Consider the following 21,179-nt stretch of genomic DNA (forward strand, 5'->3'; position numbering starts at 1 on the left):
AGTTCTCAGCACTATGACCCAGGAAATGGCTCTGCTTAGCTAACTCATGATTAGAATGCTCACTGTACTTTCTCCTTTGTAACAGAGAGGGCACTGGCTTGTGCACCTTCCTAGCAAAGAAGAGAAGATGCTCTTTCTGCTCCCTTGTGATAATCTTTGGTGCAGTTGAGCTTCATGACTGGTTATGCTAGAAAACCATAAAATTACAATCCAATATAGGCATACAGGTGAGTATACATTTGAAGTTGTTGTGCGGTCATTTCAGTCATGTCCAACTCTTAATGACCCCATTTGGGGTTTTCTTGACAAAGATACTGGAGTGGTTTGCCATTTCCTTACCCGGTTCATTTTACAGATGAAGACACTGAGGCAAACAGGGTTAAGTGACTTTCCCAGGATCACACAGCTAGTAAGTGTCTGAGGCCAGTTTTGAACTTAGGAAGATGAGGTGCAGCCCTCTATCCACTGTACCTCCTAGCTGCCTATGAGTGTATATACACACACACACACATACACACACACATACATACATACATGCATACAACATAATTGACAGCAATGCTGTTCTTCATATCTAAATCTAATGGAATTAGATTTATATACATTTATTAAATACCTCCTCTGTGCAAAGTACTGGGCTAGAAGATGAAAAATAATCTCCTAGACTTTCAAGGAGATTACAGTCTAATAAAGGTGGATAAGACAGATACAAAAATAAATTTGATTAAAGTCAGAATGTGATTAGAGCAGAGGAGGGAACTAGACAAGGTGATAGAAAAATACAAGGAAAGAAATGTCCCTTCAGGCTTCAGGGAAGAAGTGAATGCTTCAGGAAAGAGAAGGATTGACTTGGGGGGGCGGGGGGGGGGCAGAGCCAAGATGGCAGAGTAAAAGCAGTGACTTGATTGAGCTCTCCCCCAAACCCCTCCAAATACCTGTAAAAATTGCTCTAGACAAATTCTGGAGTAGCAGAACCCACAAAAAGACAGAGTGAAACAAATTTCCAGCCCAGGACAACCTGGATGGTTGAAGGGAAAAGTCTGTTGCTCCTGGCTGGGAGAGGAGCACAGTTCTCAGCAAAGGCCACACTGGCAAAAAGGGATCCTAGTGAACCTGAAGCAGGCCTCAGGGGACTGAATCATGGGGATCTGGGGAGGTTTTTAGACTTCTCAACCCACAAACGCCAAAGACAGCTTAGAAGGTCAATGGAAAAGGTCTGTCAGACCTGGGTGAGAGAGAAGCGTGGTGTAGCCCCAGGGCAGCAGCAGTGGCTACCTCCAGATCTCTTGACCCACAGACAGTGGGGGGATGGAGCAGCTGATCAGAAGGGGTTGCAGGGATCTCATTGCTGGCACTGAGGCAGAATTCTCTTGCTTTGCCAGTGCTTGGATCTGGGTTGTAGTCCTGGGGCAAGGAGGAGTGTTGGCACGGCAGAGTTTGTGATGGAGGTAGAGAGGGAATCCTCCTCACGGGCAGAAAAGAGTGCTTGTGGTCACTCACAGACCAGAGCACAGGCCAGGAAAGACGTAAACACCTCTCCTTTGATCATGCCACCTTGGAATGCTGAAAACAGGTCTCTAGAAGTATCTATGAAAACAGCTGCACAAAACCCCTGAAGCTTGAGATAGTACACCGTCCGCACTGGAAGCGAACCCTACCTTCACAAAGAGTTAAAAAGTCAAGTCAAGCAGCCTGAAAGAAACAATTTAAATATTGTGGAAACACAATCAGAACAACACAAGATTTAGCAGCTTCTACATTAAGGGACCACAGGGCTTGGAATATGATATTCCAGAGGCCAAAGGAGCTAGGATTAAAACCAAGAATCACCTGCCCAGCAAAACTGAGTATAATCTTTCAGGGGAAAAATGAATATTCAATGAAATAGAGAACTTTCAAGCATTCTTGATGAAAAAACCATTGCTGAATAGAAAATTTGACTTTCAAATATAAGACTCAAGAGAAGCAAGAAAAGGTAAACAGGAAAGAGAAATCATAAGGGACTTATTAAAGCTGAATTGCTTATGTTCCTATATGGAAAGATGTTATTTGTAACTCACGAGACCTTTCTTAATATTAGGATAGTTGGAGGGAATATATATAGAGGGTGCAGGGTGAGTTGAATTTGAAGGGATGATATCTAAAAAATAAAATTAAGGAATGAGAAAGGATTGAACTGGGAGAAGGAAGAAGAGGTAGAATGGGATGAATTATCTCACATAAAAGAGGCAAGAAAAAGCTTTTACAGTGGAGGGGAAGAGGGGGGAGGTGAGAGCGAATGATTGAATCTTGCTCTCATCAGATTTGGCTTAAGGAGGGAATAACATACACACTCAATTGGGTATGGAAATCTATCTTACCCTATAGGAAAATAGGGGGAAGGGGATAAGAGAGGGGATGATGACAGAAGGGAGGGCAGATTGGGGGAGGGGTAATCAGAAGCAAACACTTTTGAGGAGGGACAGGGTCAAAGGAAAGAATAGAAAAAAAGGGGAGGGAGGATATGATGAAGGGAAATATACTTAGTTTTTCATAACATGACTACTATGGAAGTGTTTTGCATGACTATACATGTATAACTTATATCGAATTGCTTGCCTTCTCAATGAGAGTGGGTGGGGTGGGAGGAAGGGAGAGAATTTGGAACTTAAAGTTTTAAAAACAAATGTTAAAAATTGTTTTTACATGCAACTGGGAAATAAGATATACAGGCAAAGGGTTATAGAAATTTATCCTCCCCTACAGAAAAATAGAAGGAGAAGGGGATAAAAGAAGAGGGGAGAGGGTGATAGAAGGGAGGGCAGATTGGGGGAAGGGGTATTCAGAATGCATGTGTCTCGGGACAGGGGAAGGGAGAGGTAGGGAGACAATTTGGAACTCAAAATCTTGTGGAAGTGAATGTTGAAAACTAAAAATAAATTAATTAATTAAAAAAAAAAAGAAAGAAAGAGAAGGATTTCAATGACTGGCACTCTGAAAGAATCCCAGAATCTGCAGGTTGGAGGGGATCACAGTGGCCATACAGTCCAACCCCACCGTAACACACAGCTTGTACTAACCAACTGCATGAAGGAAAGGGAGGACAGGATGAGCTCTGAGAAAAGCCAGTGAGTTCAGTTTGGCTGACTGTGTAAAGAGGAACAGAGTTAGAGAAGTCTAGGAAGGTAACTTGGAGTCAGATAGATGGTAGGGAACCTCCTATAGGCAAGAGTGGAGCCACTGAAGGTAGCTGACTAAAAGAGTAATCAGGTCACTTGCTCTTGGAAAGATTATATTAGCAGCTGAATGGAGAATGGATTAGAGCAAGCCTTCACAACACCTGACCGTCGGGCCAGATGTTGTGAAGGCCTGTTTCAAATTCTCTACATTTTTTGCTGCCATCTGAAATCCTTTGGTGAGCACAAGTGCTCTACGTTGTGCAGGCCTGCCGTAAGGGAATTTCGAATAGTTGGTTTTTCTGAGGGATCTGCCTTTTCACTGGCCTCCTGACATCCTTTGGCAGGTTGCAAGTAGCGCCTGGGCCATAAGTGGTCCTCGATGTTGTGCAGGCCTGGATTAGAGAGTCAGACCAGTTAAGAAGCAAACAATATGCACCTACACTAACAATGATCAATCATCATCGTAGCATGTTTTTCAAGTTCTCTTTTCAAGATGACAAATATTTATTGAGTACCCCTTGGAAAAATCACTTAACTTCTCTGAACTGCAGTGAATTTCTCTGTAAAATAAGGAAGTTGGACTGGATTTCTAATGTCCTTTCCAGCTCTAAAATTCTGTGGCTCCTTGGCTACCATGTTCAGCCATCTTATAACCGAAGAAAAGAGCTATACTCACACAGTTGGCAACACCAAACTGCTCAGCCAAGAGTATACAGAACAACTGGCTAACCCATGCATATAAAAAGCCATTTTGGAGAATTCTGTATGTTTTCCTCCTCTACTCTAAAGAGCACTGGTTCTGGAGTCAGAAGACTTGCAATCAAATCCTACCTCAGATGCATACTACCTGCATGATCTTGAGCAAGTCATTTAACCATGCCATGCCTTGGTCCCTTCTGGCCCTACAATTATTATTCTATATTCCTATGACAAGCCCTAGAATTAATGGGTGGATCAGTCCAACAAGACCAACAAGATGGTGGATTAGTCATTTTCTAAAACCTCTCAACCCTCCAATGTTCCTCATAGAAACTGTACATAATATATAGAATAATTACAGTTGAATTCACAGGAAATGAGAGAATGACAGAACTCCAGACAAGGTAAAATCCTTTTAAATGAACACCGGAGACCTCTAATACTTAAGGACCCTGAACTAATAATTAATTTATGAAATTATGAAAGAGGGGTAGGCACATCTAGTTCTTTGGGCACTTACCTGGAAAGAATATTATTGGCAACTAGAAATGAGGTGGCAATCGTATTTAATTAAACACAGAGACTATGGGGGCAAAATGCCCAGGAAGAGACAAGTGACGAAAGAGGTAGATGGCTGCATGAAGACAGGGAATGGGATGGTGAAGGAAGGCAGCATGGGGAAGAGGGTAGGGAGGGGGAGGGGCAGAGAATATAACTCACGTAACTACGGATTAGAGCTGGGAGCACTAGGTAGCACAGAGCTGACGGACAGGGAAGAGAGCTAGGCTGGGGTGGGGAGGTACAGCAGGAGTCTGAGGTCTCATTTTTTATAAAATTTGTTGGGGGAGACCCACTCCTATCCGTACCACCTTGGAGTTAGTTCATTAACATATGCAAATTCTCTCAAAGTTATTGGTAAAACTTCAAATCATCTCAAAGTTAACAACACCTTTTTCACGTTCTGCTGTTCTGGAGCTGTGGAGTGCTGGATTTTGTCTGGAATTTGTATATCACAGGCCAGTGTTTAGACAAGCAGCACCTAGATGATTTCTCCTGATTTGATACACATTACTAGGATGTGAATTTTGGTTAATAAACGGTGCAGTTTGCAAAGTATGCTACTTTAGTCTTTGGGACAATTTGTGCATGACTTCCAAGTCTCTCTTTGCAATCTTATTTCCTGTTTTTGCTACTTTAAACTTACTATACCAACTAAAAGTGGGAGTGGTCAGAGGGACCGGAACAAAATACATTTCTAACACAGACCCATTCAGCATTCCTCTCCAACCAGCCTCTATGCACCTGTACTAGCAGTGAATACATGCCTACTCAGAAACACATGCCTCAAGCCCTTGAGATCCTTTGCGCTTTCAGTGACTCTATCCAAACACCTCATCATCCGCTTAGGGACTGAGTCTGCCCATTCACAGAAAAGAATAGGGGAAAGAATCAGGAGACCTTTAAAGAGGATGCACAAAGATGATGCAAGGATCCTAGGTCTCCTCGATGAATATAACACATCAAAAAACCTTAATGCCATAATGCAGGAAATATGTAAGAGAACAATCTAGAACTTCTGAATATAGATAAGGAGGCAATCAAGACAATCCACAGATCAACACCATGAAAAAAAAGTGAATCAAACTCCAATATATGTGGTAATTAAGTTTAACAATGTCAATGAAAACAATGAATTTTACAAGCAATCTAGAGAAAGACCTTCAAAAATTACAGAAATTTAAATTTGTTGTTATTCAGTTGTTTCAGTTGTGTCTGACTTTTCTTGACCCCATTTGGGGTTTTCTTTGCAAAGATATTAGAGTGGTTTGCCATTTCTTCCTCCAGCTAATTTTACAGATGAGAAAACTGAGGCAAAGAGGATTAAGTGACTTGCCCAGGTCACAGAGCTCGTAAGTGTGTGAGGCTAAATTCGAACCCAGGTCTTCCTGACTCCAGGATAGGCCTGGTGCTCTATCCACTATCCCACCTAGCTGCCCCAAAACTTAAATAACAAAGGGCTATTCCAAAGTCAGGAGAAATCACAAAAAAAGCAATGGCATGGTATATTCTGGAAAGCAAAGGATCTTAATCTAGAACCCAAAAGGAAATGACACTGCAAACCCAAGCCCAGTCATCAATGGAAAAAAAAAAAAAAGATGGGACATTGAACAAAGGAGAAGTATTTAAAGCATTTCTACCAAAGAAGAAGAACAAGAAAGAAAGAAAGAAAGAAAGAAAGAAAGAAAGAAAGAAAGAAAGAAAGAAAGAAAGAAAGAAAGAAAGAAGCAGAAAAACAAAGAATGAAAAGAAAGAAAAAAATAGAATTGAAAAAATATTCTCCTTGCAAATATCCCCAAACAACAGAGGAACAAGAAAAGTAATTAAGTATATTCTTGTTGTTGTTCAGTCATATCCCACTCTTTTGTGACCCCATTTGGGGTTTTCTTGGCAAAGATACTGGAGTGGTTTGACATTTCCTTCTCCAGCTCTTTTTACAGATGAGGGAAATCAGATAAAGTGACTTGCCCAGGGTCATAAAGCTAGTAAGTGTCTGAGGTCAGATTTGAACTCAGGAAGATGAGTTTTCCTGATTCCAAGCTCAGTGTTCTACCCACTGCACCACCTAGTAAGAAAAGAATGAAAGAAATTGTTTCATATTTAGAGGTTATTGGGTTTTCTTAAAGGAGAGTTGATTTGTGAAATAAATTAAGGAACTAAAAGAGACCATTTACAGTATTTTTCTTTAAAGGACACAAGGTCACAAAGATTTAAATGGAACCTAAAGATCAGGAGAAGCAAATATCTGAAATAAAGCACCATGTACTAAATACCTAAATCCCTGATCCCTCCTACAGGAATCCATGGAGAGAAGTTGCAGAGTAGAAGTTTGTGTAAATGAGAAGGGAGGAAGGTAGGGGACAAAAGGGAATGGGTATTGTACACCTACAAAATTCATGGGTAAACAATAAGAGATGATGATTCCTATAGTTTAATGCCAAGATAAGGGAGTATGAGAGGGTGGGAGAAGTGACAGAGGGAAGGACTGAGACTGGGAGACTGGAAAGAAAGGTTTCAACAGAAGGGAAGGGGAGGGAGAAGAATAGACCCTGTTGAAGAGCATTCCCATGGGGGAGAAGATACATGTCTATGATGGGAGAAAGGAACCTCGTGTCAGGCTTAGTCTGAGGGAATTTGTACATTAAGAGGACACCTTTTCCAGGAGAGCTGTCTCCCTCCATGAGCAGCATCCCATTGAAGGAAAAGAGATATATCAGTTCTTTTTTTAAAATTTTCTTTATTTTTTAAAAATTAATTTATTTATTTTTAGTTTTCAACATTCACTTCCACAAGATTTTGAGTTCCAAATTTTCTTCCCATCTCATCCCTCCCCTCACCCCAAAATGGAATGAATTCTGAATACCCCTTCCCCTAGTTTGCCTTCCCTTCTATCTCTCCTCCCCTTCTCTTATACCCTTCCCCTTCAATTTTCCTATAGGTCAGGATAGATTTCTATACCCCATTTCCTGTATATCTTATTTCCCAATTGCATGTGAAAACAATTTTTTTTTATCTTTTGTTTTTAAAATTTTGGGTTCCAAATTTTCTCCCTTCCTCCCTCCCCACCCACCCTCATTGAGAAGGCAAGCAACTTGATACAGGTTATACATGTGTAGTCATGCAAAACACTTCCATAGTAGTAATGTTGTGAAAAACTAAGTATATTTCCCTTCATCCTATCCCACCCCCATTTATTCTCTTCTCTCTTTTGACCCTGTCCCTCTCTATAAGTGTTTGCTTCTGATTACCCCCTCCCCCAATCTGCCCTCCCCTCTATCATCCTCCTGCTCTCTTGTCCCACTCCCCCCCTATTTTCTGTAGGGTAAGATAGCTTTCCATACTCAATTGAGTGTGTATGTTATTCTCTCCTTAAGCCAAATCCAATGAGAATAAGATTCACTCATTCCTTCTCCCCTTCTCGCCATTTCCCCTCCACTATAAAAGCCTTCTCTTGTCTGTTTTATGTGAGATAATTTACCCCATTCTACCTTTCCCTTTCTCCTTCTCCCAGTATAATCCTCTCTCACACCTTAATTTTATTCTCCAGATATCACCCCTTTATCTTCAACTCAACCTGGCCCTCTATTTATCTGTCTGTCTATCTATCTATCTATCTATATACATACATATAATTTTTTCCCTCCAACTACTCTAGTACTGACAAAGGACTCATGAATTACAAATTTCATCTTTCCCTGCAGAATATAAACAGTTCAGCCTTAATAAGTCTCTTATGATTTCTCTTTCCTGTTAACCTCTTCATGTTTCTCTTGAGTCTTGTATCTGAAAGTCAAATTTTCTGTTCAGCTGTGGTCTTTTCATCAAGAATGTTTGAAAGTCCTCTATTTCACTGAATGTCCATTTTTTCCCCTGAAGGATTATGCTCAGTTTTGCTGGGTGAGATATATCAGTTCTTAAGGACATCTAGCACTATACCTAGCACTCATAATAATGGGGGAAAGAAATGGAACCTGATATAATATGACCTTTGGGAAGGAGAATGATCATCCTGAAGGCAAAAAATAGGGAGACTAGGAAACAAGGCAACTTATGCCATCTGGCACTGCTTCCAGTTGATTTTGCTTTCCTCCTGAATCATTTCTAAGAAGGAAGCCAAGCAGAAAAATAAAAGGATGAGGCAAGATCTACAGGCAACAATATAGTTACCATTTAGAAGATGGAGTTCAAACCTGGTACTTCAGAAACTTTAACCCAATCAAAGTAACAGAAAGAATAAAGAAGAAAAAAATAAGTGTATAACCCACTAAGCAGAAAATAAAATTCTGAAGAGAATGAAAGGGAAAAGAAATAATGAAGAGAACAAAACAAAGAAAAACTTCAAAAGGCACATATAAAGGGTTTGGAGAGGAAGGGAAGATTTTGAACTAATTACTTAACAGTGAGGAAAGACAAGGTACAAAAGAGGGAGAGAAACAAATAAATAAAATAAAAATAATTTGTAATTTATGTAAAACCTAATAACTTAGAAAAGGGTAGGCAAAGGAAAGTGGGGAAAGGGAGCAGAGCTTTTGCAAATAGATTAACATCAAAGTAATTTAAGCAAAACTAACTCAAGGATAAATTACTGACTTAAAAAAGGAAGAGAATTTTCAAAATTAATACTAAAACAAATGGGAGAAAACAAAGGCCTAACAAAACTTTAAATGTGAATGGGTTAAATAATCCCAATAAAATGAAAGAGAGTGATAATGGCTAAGAAAACAGAACCCAGAAATCCACTGCACACAAGAAACCCATCAAAAAAGTAAGACACATACAGAATCAAAATGAAAGATTAGAACTATGCATTAGGTGAATTAAAAAAACAAAAACAAAAACCAGGAGTTGCAATTACGTTGCCTGACAAAAGATAAAAATCACACTATTAATAGAGATGTAAAAGAAAACTATATTATGCTTAAATAAACCATAGACAATGAGACAATAAATTAAAAATATATGCATCGAATGGTAGATCTAAACTCACAGAGGAAAAATTAATTTAATTACAAATAATTTATGGATAGCAACATGATAAAAATAGGAGACATAATGTTCCTCTCTCAGAGTTGGACAAATCTAACGGATAAACATAAAGGAAAATATGGAACATCATAGGGTCATTTGAAGATCAAATGAGCTAATGTATATACAATAGGCAAGGCACTGCATAAATGTCATCTATTTTTCACTGATCATTATGTAGCCAAAAAACTCAAGCTATTAGTTAATTAGATAGCAAAGAGGAAAAGTTATCTTTTGAAGGCATCTTGAAGTCTTAGTACATTAGTTTATTTACAAAGATTTTGGTAATTTATTAATTTTGTGGTACTGGACCCTTGATTTAAGGTGTTTAACCATATCTGAGTTAACAGTTTTGACTTTTTGAATTTAAACAGGGATAGAAGAGAAAGAGAACTTCGGAGAATAGACAGAGAAAACAGATCCTTTCAAGAAAGATTTGCAAGCTGTCTGCCTTGGTATCCACTTCAAAGATGCTGTGAAGACTGGGAAGTGGAAGAAAACTTCAGTGACACTACAACTGAAATTCCGCAAACATGTTATTGCTCTCATTTAGTGGTAAGCTTGGGAAGTGTTGTTTTCTTTTCATTTTTAATGTATATTCACTTGAAGTTTCTATTTCGCTTCAACCAGATTCATCACATTCATGCACGCATAGGCAAACAACATCTCTATTATATAAGCATCTTCAGGTATCCCACCCAGGAACAAGCATTGACAAAACTTGTTAAAGTTTAATATTGGAATTCTTAACAGAATATTTACAACAATAATGTATAGAGACACCCATGTTTTTTCAGACATTTTTCTGGGCTGGAAGGAAGGAATGAATGCAGTGAGATATCTTCGCATGTAAACACAAACACTTGCAAAACACTTTAGAGAGTGTTCATGTTGTGTGACTGAGAAGAGACTTAAAATGGATATGCTGCTAATAAACTATGTCCATAGAGGCTAAGCAAAGCAGTGATTTAGCTCTTATTATTCATATTTTTGAGACCCCCTTCATATCCCAATTTCAATTAAAGAAAAAGTTGATGGGTGAAAGGCAGCTTAGATTCTCTTAACTGGTTTTATTCACAGTAATCATGCTCTTTATAGAGCTGCATAACCCTCTACTTCACTTTGTCTATATGCATGGCCAGATCTTTTTGTGAGACCTTGCAAAAGAAGGCTTAACATTTGAAATTCAGATTGCATAGGGAAAGTACTTGCATTTCAGAGTACAAATACAAGGCCAAACCAACAGTGTTCATAGTACTCATAAGTTCTTTTACGGCCTAACCGCTACTCTTTCTAAGTTATTTATTTTCAAGTACCAGTTCCCCTCTCAGGTTCCTGGGATAATTTTTATACTACTATTACAAATTATATCTTATGGGTCTGAAAGAATTGTCATTTATGAAGGCGCTCAATTTATAACTAAGGAGTTACTATGGCATTTGGAAAATTTAATTTATCAGGAATTCTGCATTGTTACATTAAAAACAGCTCATTAGCAATCTCTAAAAATCCTGTGTACTATGCATTCAAGTCCTCAAACTGCATACATTACAAAGTTAAGACCTTTAGTCATCTAGCCAAGAGCTCTGTATGTTGATAGTGAAGAACTAGTCCCTGTTGGTGCTGATAGCAAATGTATTTGTTTCGACTTAAATGAAGGAGATGCTTGCAATTTATTTGGTATTGCCCCATGGTCTTCTTGTATAATAGGTAAAAAAGATATGGCACAAAGGATGCAAGACGGAGGATGGCTGAAACAAAAAAAAAAGAGAGAGAAAGTAAGAAAAGCAGAGAGCAGAGATGATCATGGAAACATGAGAAAAATACATTTTATTTGACCTGCCATTAATTTTGACTGAATATTATGTACATACATATATACTTATATATATGCATTTATGCATAATCCGTGTATACATATATTTTTTTAAAGTAAAATCCCAAAAAGAAAACAATGCTTTAAAAGAACTTTGGGAAAAAAAAAAAAGAGCTTTGGGAAGAAGCAGCCATTGGATTCTCAGACAGCCCTGGCAATACATGTCAATCCACTTGCAATACCTCCTGCCATGCCAGTGATGGAACTCTCTGGAGGGAATGAGTTTACGAGGTTCTGAGGCTCCTTGCTATTGGTATTTTTTGCAATGAAGACAAAATGGGAGCATAAACAAATAACTAGCAATTTATCTCCTCTTGTGGCTCCAAATAGAATTACATCTTGGACCTTCCAAAACCAAAAGGTGGGTTCACTATACAACCAACATGCCTTTCTAAAAAATTATAAAACTCTTTGGCTTATTATGTGTTGTATATGGGAAATGACAGTGACTACCACAATGGCAAGAACAGGTATAGGAATCAGAGAGCCAGGATTATAGCGTAACTAAGACATAAATGTCTTCCCCTATTACTGAACTTAAAAGTTCTGCTATGGAAGCAAGGAGATAGAAATAACTTTCTCTTGGAAGCTTTACTGCATGTGTTTTTCCTCAGCTCTTACATTCTCTGTGCCTGCTTCACAGGCTTCAAAATGCAAGCCCTTAGCTAGCTTCAAAATAAAGAGAAAATTATAACGTCTCAAAAAGGGAATGCCCTTTGAAAAAGTTACATTCTTCCTAAAAAGCAGAAAAAAAAATCAAGCTACTTAAATGCTACAGGTTTAGAAACAACAAGAACTTTAGCTCTTCAGGAGTGCTAAAGTGGGAAAAGAATCTTGAGACATTCTGTGTGATTGAGTGACTCTACTAATTAGCCATCAGTCCAAACCAAAAAGTTAAAGAAATTGACTTTCTCTGACAGCAGCATTGAACAGTGGTATAGAACTTAGATTTTTGCTAGTCTCATAATTCATATAACTAATTGATTTGTAGAATCTTAGCATAAAATAAGAAAAGTTATTATTTCCTTGGATTCATCACAAGAACCCAATTCTTTTAATTGATGTGTGCGTTTTATGGTTACATTTGATGGAGGAAAAACAAGAACCATTCATTTGCCTCTTCTCATTGTTATTAGAACTCTATAAATTCTCTCAGAAAGTAAGTGATTACAATTCTTACTTTCCTGAAGACATCTTCTTCTAAATTCAAACTATCTATAGTCATATGAAAAATGCTCTAAATCATTATTAATTAGAGAAATGCAAATCAAAACAACTCTGAAGTACCACATCACACCTCTCAGATTGGCTAACATGACAAAACGGGAAAATGATAAATGTTGAAGAAGATGTGAGAAAATTGGAACATTGATGCATTGTTGGTGGAGTTGTGAACTGATCCAACCATTCCGAAGAGCAATTTGGAACTATACCCAAAGGGTTATATATAAAACTGCATACCCTTTGACCTAGCAATACCTCTTCTAGGTCTGTATCCCAAAGAGATCATTAAAATGGGGAAAAGACCTACATGTACAAAAATATTTATAGCAGCTCTTTTTTGTGGTGGCCAAGAATTGGAAATTGAGGGGATGCCTATCAATTGGGAATGCCTGAATAAGTTGTGGTATATGAATATAATGGAATAATATTGTTCTGTAAGAAATGATTAGCAGGCAGACTTCAGAAAAACCTGGAAAGACTTACATGAACTGATGGTAAGTGAAAGAACTATGGAGTCTGAGTACAGACTGAAGCGTACTATTTGCACTCTCTCTCTTTCTCCCTCTCTCTCACTTGTTTCTTCTTTCTCATGGTTTCTCCTATTGGTTCTACTTCTTCTCTATAACATGACTAATGTGGAAATGTTCAATATGAATATATATGTATAACCTATATCAAATTACACGCCATCTTGGGGAGGGGAGAGGAGAGGGAGGGGGGAAAATTTAGAACTCAAAAATCTTACAGAAGTGAATGTTGAAAACTAAACATAAATTAAAAAAAAGAAAAAAAGGACATCTGCTGCTTATTTATGCCAGTTCAAACCTTATATTGAGAAGTGTTACGAGTATTTTCCTTCTCTGGTTTAAGGGAAAGACTTTAATTCTCTATTCCTTTCAGAACTATCCCACACTCCACCCCTAATTCCCAAGTTAATGATTAATTAACTCTCATTCAGTTCAATAGACATTTATTAAAAATGATATCAACTGCTCTTATATTGGAATATTTGCCAAGGAATACTACAAGATGCTTCAGTGAAGCCAATTAAAGATACCTCTACTACCTGAGAGCTTCATTTAACCAGAATTTTAACTTTTAGGGAAAAGAGATACATTATGAGAAAATAGATTTTCATCAATCATTTAGTAACCAAATTACAGACATCTTCCAACAAGATTTCAAAAGGGATTTAATTCAACTTTCTATGTCTATAACATAGTACAGCAACTGTTGATGCTTAAAGTAATCTTTCTGATGAAAAAAACCCTCAAAGAGTATCATCTTAAAAGATTCAATTATATGGAGTATCCCAGATGTCTTAGTGCAGTTTTAAGCTTTAATTGCCTAATAATTTTACCAGCTTAAAATTGCACTAAGATTTTTGGGACACCCTGTATTTATCATAGTGTGCTTATTAGGCAAAAGTATATATTGAATATATTTCAGAAAATTTTAACAATTGAGTTGAAGCTAAGAAGTGTTTTCTGCTTAACCCTAGGTTAAACAAAAATGTCTATTATATAAAAATACTAATTTACTAAACATTCTGACTATATCAAAGAAAGTATATTTCTAACACATATCTTTTTGTTACAGCATGAAATAAGACCGAGGAGGAGGACACCAAGGAGAAGACTACTAAGGCTTAGGCAAAGAAGGGTGGAACATTGGGACAGTGACATGGAAGATGAAGTAATACCTGAAGAAATCAAGCAGGAACAAGGTGACATGAATGAGAAGAATGACATGAATGAGACGGAAGATGAAACAAAAATATCCACACCAGAAAAAGAGGAAGACATAATAAGTAAGCTAGTAAAAGAGGAAGGAAAGAGAAAATATGAATTAGTTCAAGAAGAAATACAAGAGATTGGGTCTAGGCTGTTGGAGGATGTAAAATCAAGAGTGGCAAAGTTGGAAGTAGAGTTAGAAACAGAGAATAAAATGCTGCAGGAAGTAAAAACACTGATCAAAATGAAAGAAGAAGAAGCAGCAAGTCAGCTGCAGAAGAAAGAATCAAAAGTAATAAAGTTCATTCTGAAAGAAAAGGAAGGGAGAGAGTTTAAAACTAGGGAGGACACAGAGACTAAAGCAATAGAGGACACAGAGACTAAAGCAATAGAGGATACAGAGACTAAAGCAATAGAGGATACAGAGACTAAAGCAATAGAGGACACAGAGACTAAAGCAGTAGAGGACACAGAGACTAAAGCAGTAGAGGACACAGAGACTAAAGCAATAGACACACAGTCTAAACCGGTGGAAGACACAGCGTCTAAACCGAAGGAGGAAAAAAGAGTGACCATTGTGGAAGTAACGGAGGACATGGAGTTTAAACCAAAGGAGGGAAGAGAAACAAAAAGAGTCACGTTGCGAGAACCAGAGAAAGAATTGCAGAATAAACCACCAGAAGAAGAGGAGGCAGTAACCAATGTGGCAGTGAAAGAGGAAGACGCAGAGCATACAGTGTTAGAAGGAAAAGAGTCCGGGCCACCCGAAGCTTTGCAGGAGGAGCAAAAGGATATTTCCTAAACACTGTAATATCCACTTCTTTGTGACCAAGAGGAAAAGAAGGGGAATATCAGCAGTGTCCAGTATTCACTGTTATCGTGCTAAGTGCAGCTGTTAAATACAGAGTGGAGATGTGGGGTATAAATACTGTGGCTTTCAAAGATGGAGCAACCTCGTCACGCAGCAAAGCTATTTTTGCCATTTTCTGGGTTGGTACCCAGCCCCAAAGATGGAACAAATTGTTCAGGATGATACAAGGAGCACAAAGGATTTTGAATGAGATCATTTTTTTTTTTTTGCTTCTGAACTTTACTAATTATTCAGTTGAGGATTTGTTTACAATGACTGGATATACCTATTTATACCTTCCAAGAAAGACAAACAACACAACGAAGAATTTCTTTCTTCAAAAACAAACAAAAAAACACTCTTCTAGAAAGCACTCCTGTTGGGTCCTTAACCAGTATCTAAATAAAGCTACCTAATATAATGAAACCATAGTCATACTCTAGAAGTAGAAAAGGGTATTCTGGATTTTTTTTTTAAATTCTTTTGATTATGTTGATGTCAAGGTATGTTACTACCTCACTGGATCTTTGATCTCATCTATGTGGGTACTCCTTTAGTGGTACAATGCCATCTCGTTTTGGATTCTGGGCATCCCCCATGGTGTGGGTCCCCAGACTAGATTTAGATTACCAGATTTCTGATAATTCTGATAATATAACCCCACTTTGGAGCAAAGGGGGAGTCCTCATTGCTTTGGAGCAGCAGAGGAGTTCCCACTCCCTTAGGAATGCCCCAGAAAAGGGACATGATGACGGTAAGATCATGTTGGTTTTAAGTGATGGGCTAGGGATGGAGGAAAGAGGGTGTAAACTGACATGGGGATGGTCCATTTATTCCTAAAGTAGATATTTTGTCTCACTTCATCATCTGTCCGCTCACTACCTGGAGAGAAAGTGCTCTTCCTCTCATGTGGGAGCTCTGTGGCAGGGAAGTTTGGGGGATGGGGGAGGGGTGAAGGAGGGATGGAGATTGAGTTCTGAGGCTCTAGTCAGGGGACCTGGGTTCTGCACCTGACTGTGAGCATGTTGCTTCATGTCTTTGGGCTGCATTTCCCTTGTCTGTAAAATGAGGAATTTGAACTATATTCTCTTTAAATCCTACAAATATCCCCCCAGAATGTGATTTTGTAGCTTTTCTTAACATATTCTACCATTTAGTAACTCTCATTGTGGAGAAAGTTTATGTCTACCTTATATCTAATGTAAATCTCACGCCATGCCATTTTAGCTCATACCTTCTTGTTCTGAACTCAGTGGAGATGGAAAAGGAAAAAAAAAATAACAAGTCATATTCTTTTGCCTAAGAGCATAAGACCAGCATAAATCCCTTTGCTTAAGACTAGCATAAATCCCTTCTTGGCTTTATCTTCTTGAGGGAATAATTCCAATTCCTTAACCTTCCCTCAGAGTTTTCATTTCCAATCCTTTAGTCAAGGTATGTATCTCCACCTGGAGTTCTCTGCAATGAAGTTGCATCTTAGATTTCTTAGTCTGAACAGGAGGTGAAAATCCCATATAGTCCACAGTATCATTGAAAAATCCCTTAAATCACCCGTAAATTACAGTACAGTGTTTTGAAACAGTTTTAACTAGAAAGGGGATAGAGTGTCTTTTTTTTTAAAGGGGGTGGGCTAGAGTCTATATCAGAGAGCAATAAGATCTGAGCTGTTTGGTATGGAACCAATTAAAAGTAAGTTTATTTTTCACTACGCCAGGTAAATGTATTGATTTGGAGAGAGGTAGGAAGCAGAATTTCTATTCAAATGAAGTAAAACAAAAACAGGAAAAAAAAAAAAACCATAGTTACTGGGAAAACTGATCATTATAGTGAAAATATTCTTAGGAAGGACTTCTGTTCTTGCTTCACCCCAAGGCAAGAAATTCAGAACAATCACAGCAGAGACCTTCTACCAGGGCCAGGAAGCCAGATCTAGATTTAGAGAGAGAGCATGACTCTTGTGGATAGAGCCCTGGATTTGAAGTCAGGAAGACCTAAGTTTAAAACCCACCTCAGGCATTTATGAGCTGTCTGACTCTGAACAAGTCATTTAACCTCTCTGATCCTGAGTTTCCCCATTTTTAAAAATGGAGATAATAATAGCACCTCCTAACAGGATTGTCCTGAAGCTCAAATAACAATGTATTTAAAATGTTTTGCAAACCTTAAAGTCCTATGTAAATGCTAGCTATTATTATCATCACCTGTGATCTAGCTGGGAAGGCCAATTAAGACTGTCCCTCATTAGCTCAACCAGCCTAAGAAGAATTAAATGATTGTATGATGAGGATGAGATTTTAGAATCACACTACGTTTAGGGAGGGGTAAGATGCTCATACTATGAGAGACATTGAGAAATAACACTGGTTAAAGAAAAAAAAGCAGATATATGTCTCCCATCTCATGTTCACTCTGGGGCATTTTTTAATTAAGTACAAGGTGTGCAATGATTAAGGATATTTATTGCCATACACTTAATTGTTTGCTCCCTGTCTATTTGTCTTTCTCTCTCTTCCTGTCTGTCTCTCTCTCGCTCTGTCTCCCTCCCTCTTTCTCCCTCCTTCTCTCTCCCTCTCTCTTTCTCCCTCTCTCTCCCCCTCACTGTCTCTCTGTCTCCCTCTCCTTTCTCCTTCTCTCTCTCCTTTTCTCTCTGTCTGTCTCAGTCTCTCTCTCCCTCTCTCATTCTCTCTCTGTCTCTCTCTCTTTCTCCCTCTCTCTCCCTCTCTGTCTCTCTCTGTCTCTGTGTGTGTTTTTTCCTCTCACACACACAAAATACAGTTGAATTCATAAGTTAAATGCAAGCATGATGTGATTCCATTATGTATCCTTTTTAGTAACAGAATCCAAAACTGTCCACAATACTCTCATTAAGAAACTGACTCGATCATTGCTGAGCATACGGAGAGAAATGCTTTTTGGTTACTACTTTAGATTCTCCTTTGTATACTCCCTAGTGCTATGATTGCATTTTTAATTATAGCATTGCATTGTTGTGCATAGCCAGCTTTTTATTCACTGAGACTGCTTGATCTTTTCTCTAACTTCCTTTCACAACACTAGTCCCCAATTATTAAGGTCTATGTTTTGATAACACTGGTAAACTGCTTCAGAGAAGATATTTAAGTCATTAAAGCATTAAATAATTTCTCCTACCCAACCACCAATACCATGAAGTTACAATTGCTCTCTTTTTCCCACCAGCTCAATGACTTCTGGAAAATGTTTTTATTTTTTTTTATTCCATAAGGATCCATTAGGATGAAATCTGACCTGCTGGATAAGTCCAGTTTTGAAGATATGTGAAAGAAACAAAAGCCTAGTCTTTTTTCAGGTACAGAGTCTATCTCCAGACCCAGACCAAAATTTTATAGTCACAGTTTTATCCAATTCTTTCTGCAGTGACTTGAGCCTGCCAGAAAAGTAAAAATTCATCTTCATTGAAAGTGTCACCTAAAAGTCACATTTAACATTCACTCAGACTCTGCTGTTTTTTCTTTTTTGCCACCCGGGAATGCGGATGAAGGTCCTATAAGTTGCATGTAACCCCAAAATGAGAATAAAAGGAGAAAGCAAAAAATAGTGCATTTTTATCTAAACAGCATATGGTGGAACTCTTCTGCATACAAAAAGGTATGCACAATTCAATGAGTGAAGAAAATAATCCCAGAATTGAATGAGCTGGGTACTAGATAATCTTGAAGGTCTCCTCCAGATCTGAAGGTCTATGCCCAATGTGTGCTTCTAATTTGAAATGATGGTAGCTGCAACGTAGGTCCCCTAGGCTAGGCATAGAAAGGCAGTATCATTCAGGAGAAAGATCCTGGATCCGATTCCAATTAAGGGAGGTAGAATTGAATTATTACTGCTTCCTACCTCTGAGGCTTCTCCCTCAACTATAAAATGAGGGGGTTGGACCAGAGAACTTCTAATATCCTTCTGAATCATATGATGCTGCTCAGAAAAAGTTTGATAGCAGAATACCCAAGGGAACTGAATAAGGGTCGACTGTGTGATGGACAGAAGAATCCCAAGGGCAGGAGTGAAATAGAGCCAGTTCTGATTGTTCAATTCTCAGTGTGAGAATAGAATTTCTTAGAAATCAGCAACCTCTACAAATCAGTGTCCAGATTTGTTCTTTTGTTGATCATCTAGACTTAAGAAAGTATTAACACAGATTAAACTTAAAAGGATATGTTTACAGTTCTCCCCCCTCCTCCCACCCTGTTATTAAACATTTACCAGCGCATCTCTGTGTTGCTTTACGAAGAGTTCAGCAAGAGTAATAGAAAGCTCAGAGAATTAACTCATCCCAAGATTGGAGTCCGAGTGACTGGAAGCTAAGAATAATAACTGGCATTTGTATAGCACTATAACATTTGCAAAGTGCTTTTTACAACTGTTATTTGAACCTCACAAAATCCCTGTCCATAGTTGCACATGGAAGCTAAATTCAAGACTATTCAGCATAGCTTTGGGAAATAACAGATGCTGACAGATACTACTGATGTGCAGTAAGTAGTTTCTACATTAGCCTTTGGATTTGGGGTGGTATTTATTCAGGTAATTCTTTTTTTAACCGTTTATAACTTTCTCCCGGTCTTTAGGACTAATGTGCATTACAGTATTTTGCATATATACCTTAAATCTCTTAACTAGAGTGTTTTTGGGGGTCGGAGAACAGATCTCCTTACTGTCTCTTAAGGCTCCTCATACTGTCTGTTGTACAAGTTGCAGTTCCCTAAGTGCTTAATGAATGGAAGGATGGATGGATGGATGGATGGATGGATGGATGAGTGCACAACCAGGCTACAAGTAAACAGGTGAATGCCACAAAGAGCATTCATCCAGTGGCCATCCAAACAATGGCTACAACAGAAAGAGCATTGGATTAGAAGTCAAGAAACCTTGAGAATCCCATTTCATAGCTCTACCCCTAAATGAAGTAAGTGACATTGGCCAAGTCATTAAATTTCTCTGAACTTCGGTTTCTCTCATAGACCCCTTTGGTAGTCTGATAAAGCCTATGGACCCTTTTTCAGAATAATATTACTAAATACATAAAATAGAATGCATAGGATTACAAAGGAAACCAATTTTATCAAAATAATTTTTTTTTTTAAAGTTCACTTTAAAAAGTTCACAGACTTTAGGTTAAAAACTCATGGACTAGAAGATTTTTTAGGTTCCTCTCAGTTCTCAGATTCCATGATCTTTAATAGTCTTCATATATATTTTTAACGTGCCCACACAGCAGCCTTTCCAACCTCATCAAGCACACATGAAAATACCCTCAGGTGCATTCTTCTAGCTCTGGGGATAATATACTGTCTCAGTATGGAGTGATGCTATCACCAAGTGGTAGCATAGAAGAACTGCAGTTTTTCACTCAAAATCTATTTAAAAGTAAATGTAGTAAAAATGTAGTAAAAATGATCACAGCACACAAAAAGGTTGTCCTTGAACAAGCAGATTAAATTTAGAATTTCCAACTCTTCTTACAACCTTAGTGAAATGTCTTAATGAACTCCCAACACAACTAATTTAATAAACCTTTGATTCTTTCACTAATTTTTAAACATATGTAAATTATAACAAGAGAATAAATTCATCATGATAAATCAACATTTCTCAATTAGCCATAAAATGCTAAGAACTGTCTAAAAGTAAACTGCACTATAGAATGGTCCCTGCACTGAGCTGAGAACTCCATGCAAGTAAGCAATTTTCTAGTAATCTCATATTTGTGATATATTTCAAAACAAACAACACTCACTTGGGAATTTCAATCTGATATCAGAATTCCCTGTATTCTTAATATGGCATTGTCAAATAAGTCAAGTTTTATAGGCTTACATACCTAAGATCTACTATAAAAACAGTGTACTTTATAATACCCATGCGAATTAATCTGTGGGAATAAGCCAAGGCTTTCAAAAAATCAAAGCCAATCACAAAAGGGTAAATAAGATAAAGGCACATAATAATACTTTTCTAGTGCTTTCAAAGCAATTTGTATAAATGCTGGAAATTTGAGGGTAGTGATTGTAAAAAAAAAAAAA

This window comes from Vombatus ursinus, unplaced genomic scaffold (genome assembly GCF_900497805.2).
Source record: "Vombatus ursinus unplaced genomic scaffold, bare-nosed wombat genome assembly UNPS02014781.1, whole genome shotgun sequence".
Taxonomy (NCBI): Eukaryota; Metazoa; Chordata; class Mammalia; order Diprotodontia; family Vombatidae; genus Vombatus; species Vombatus ursinus.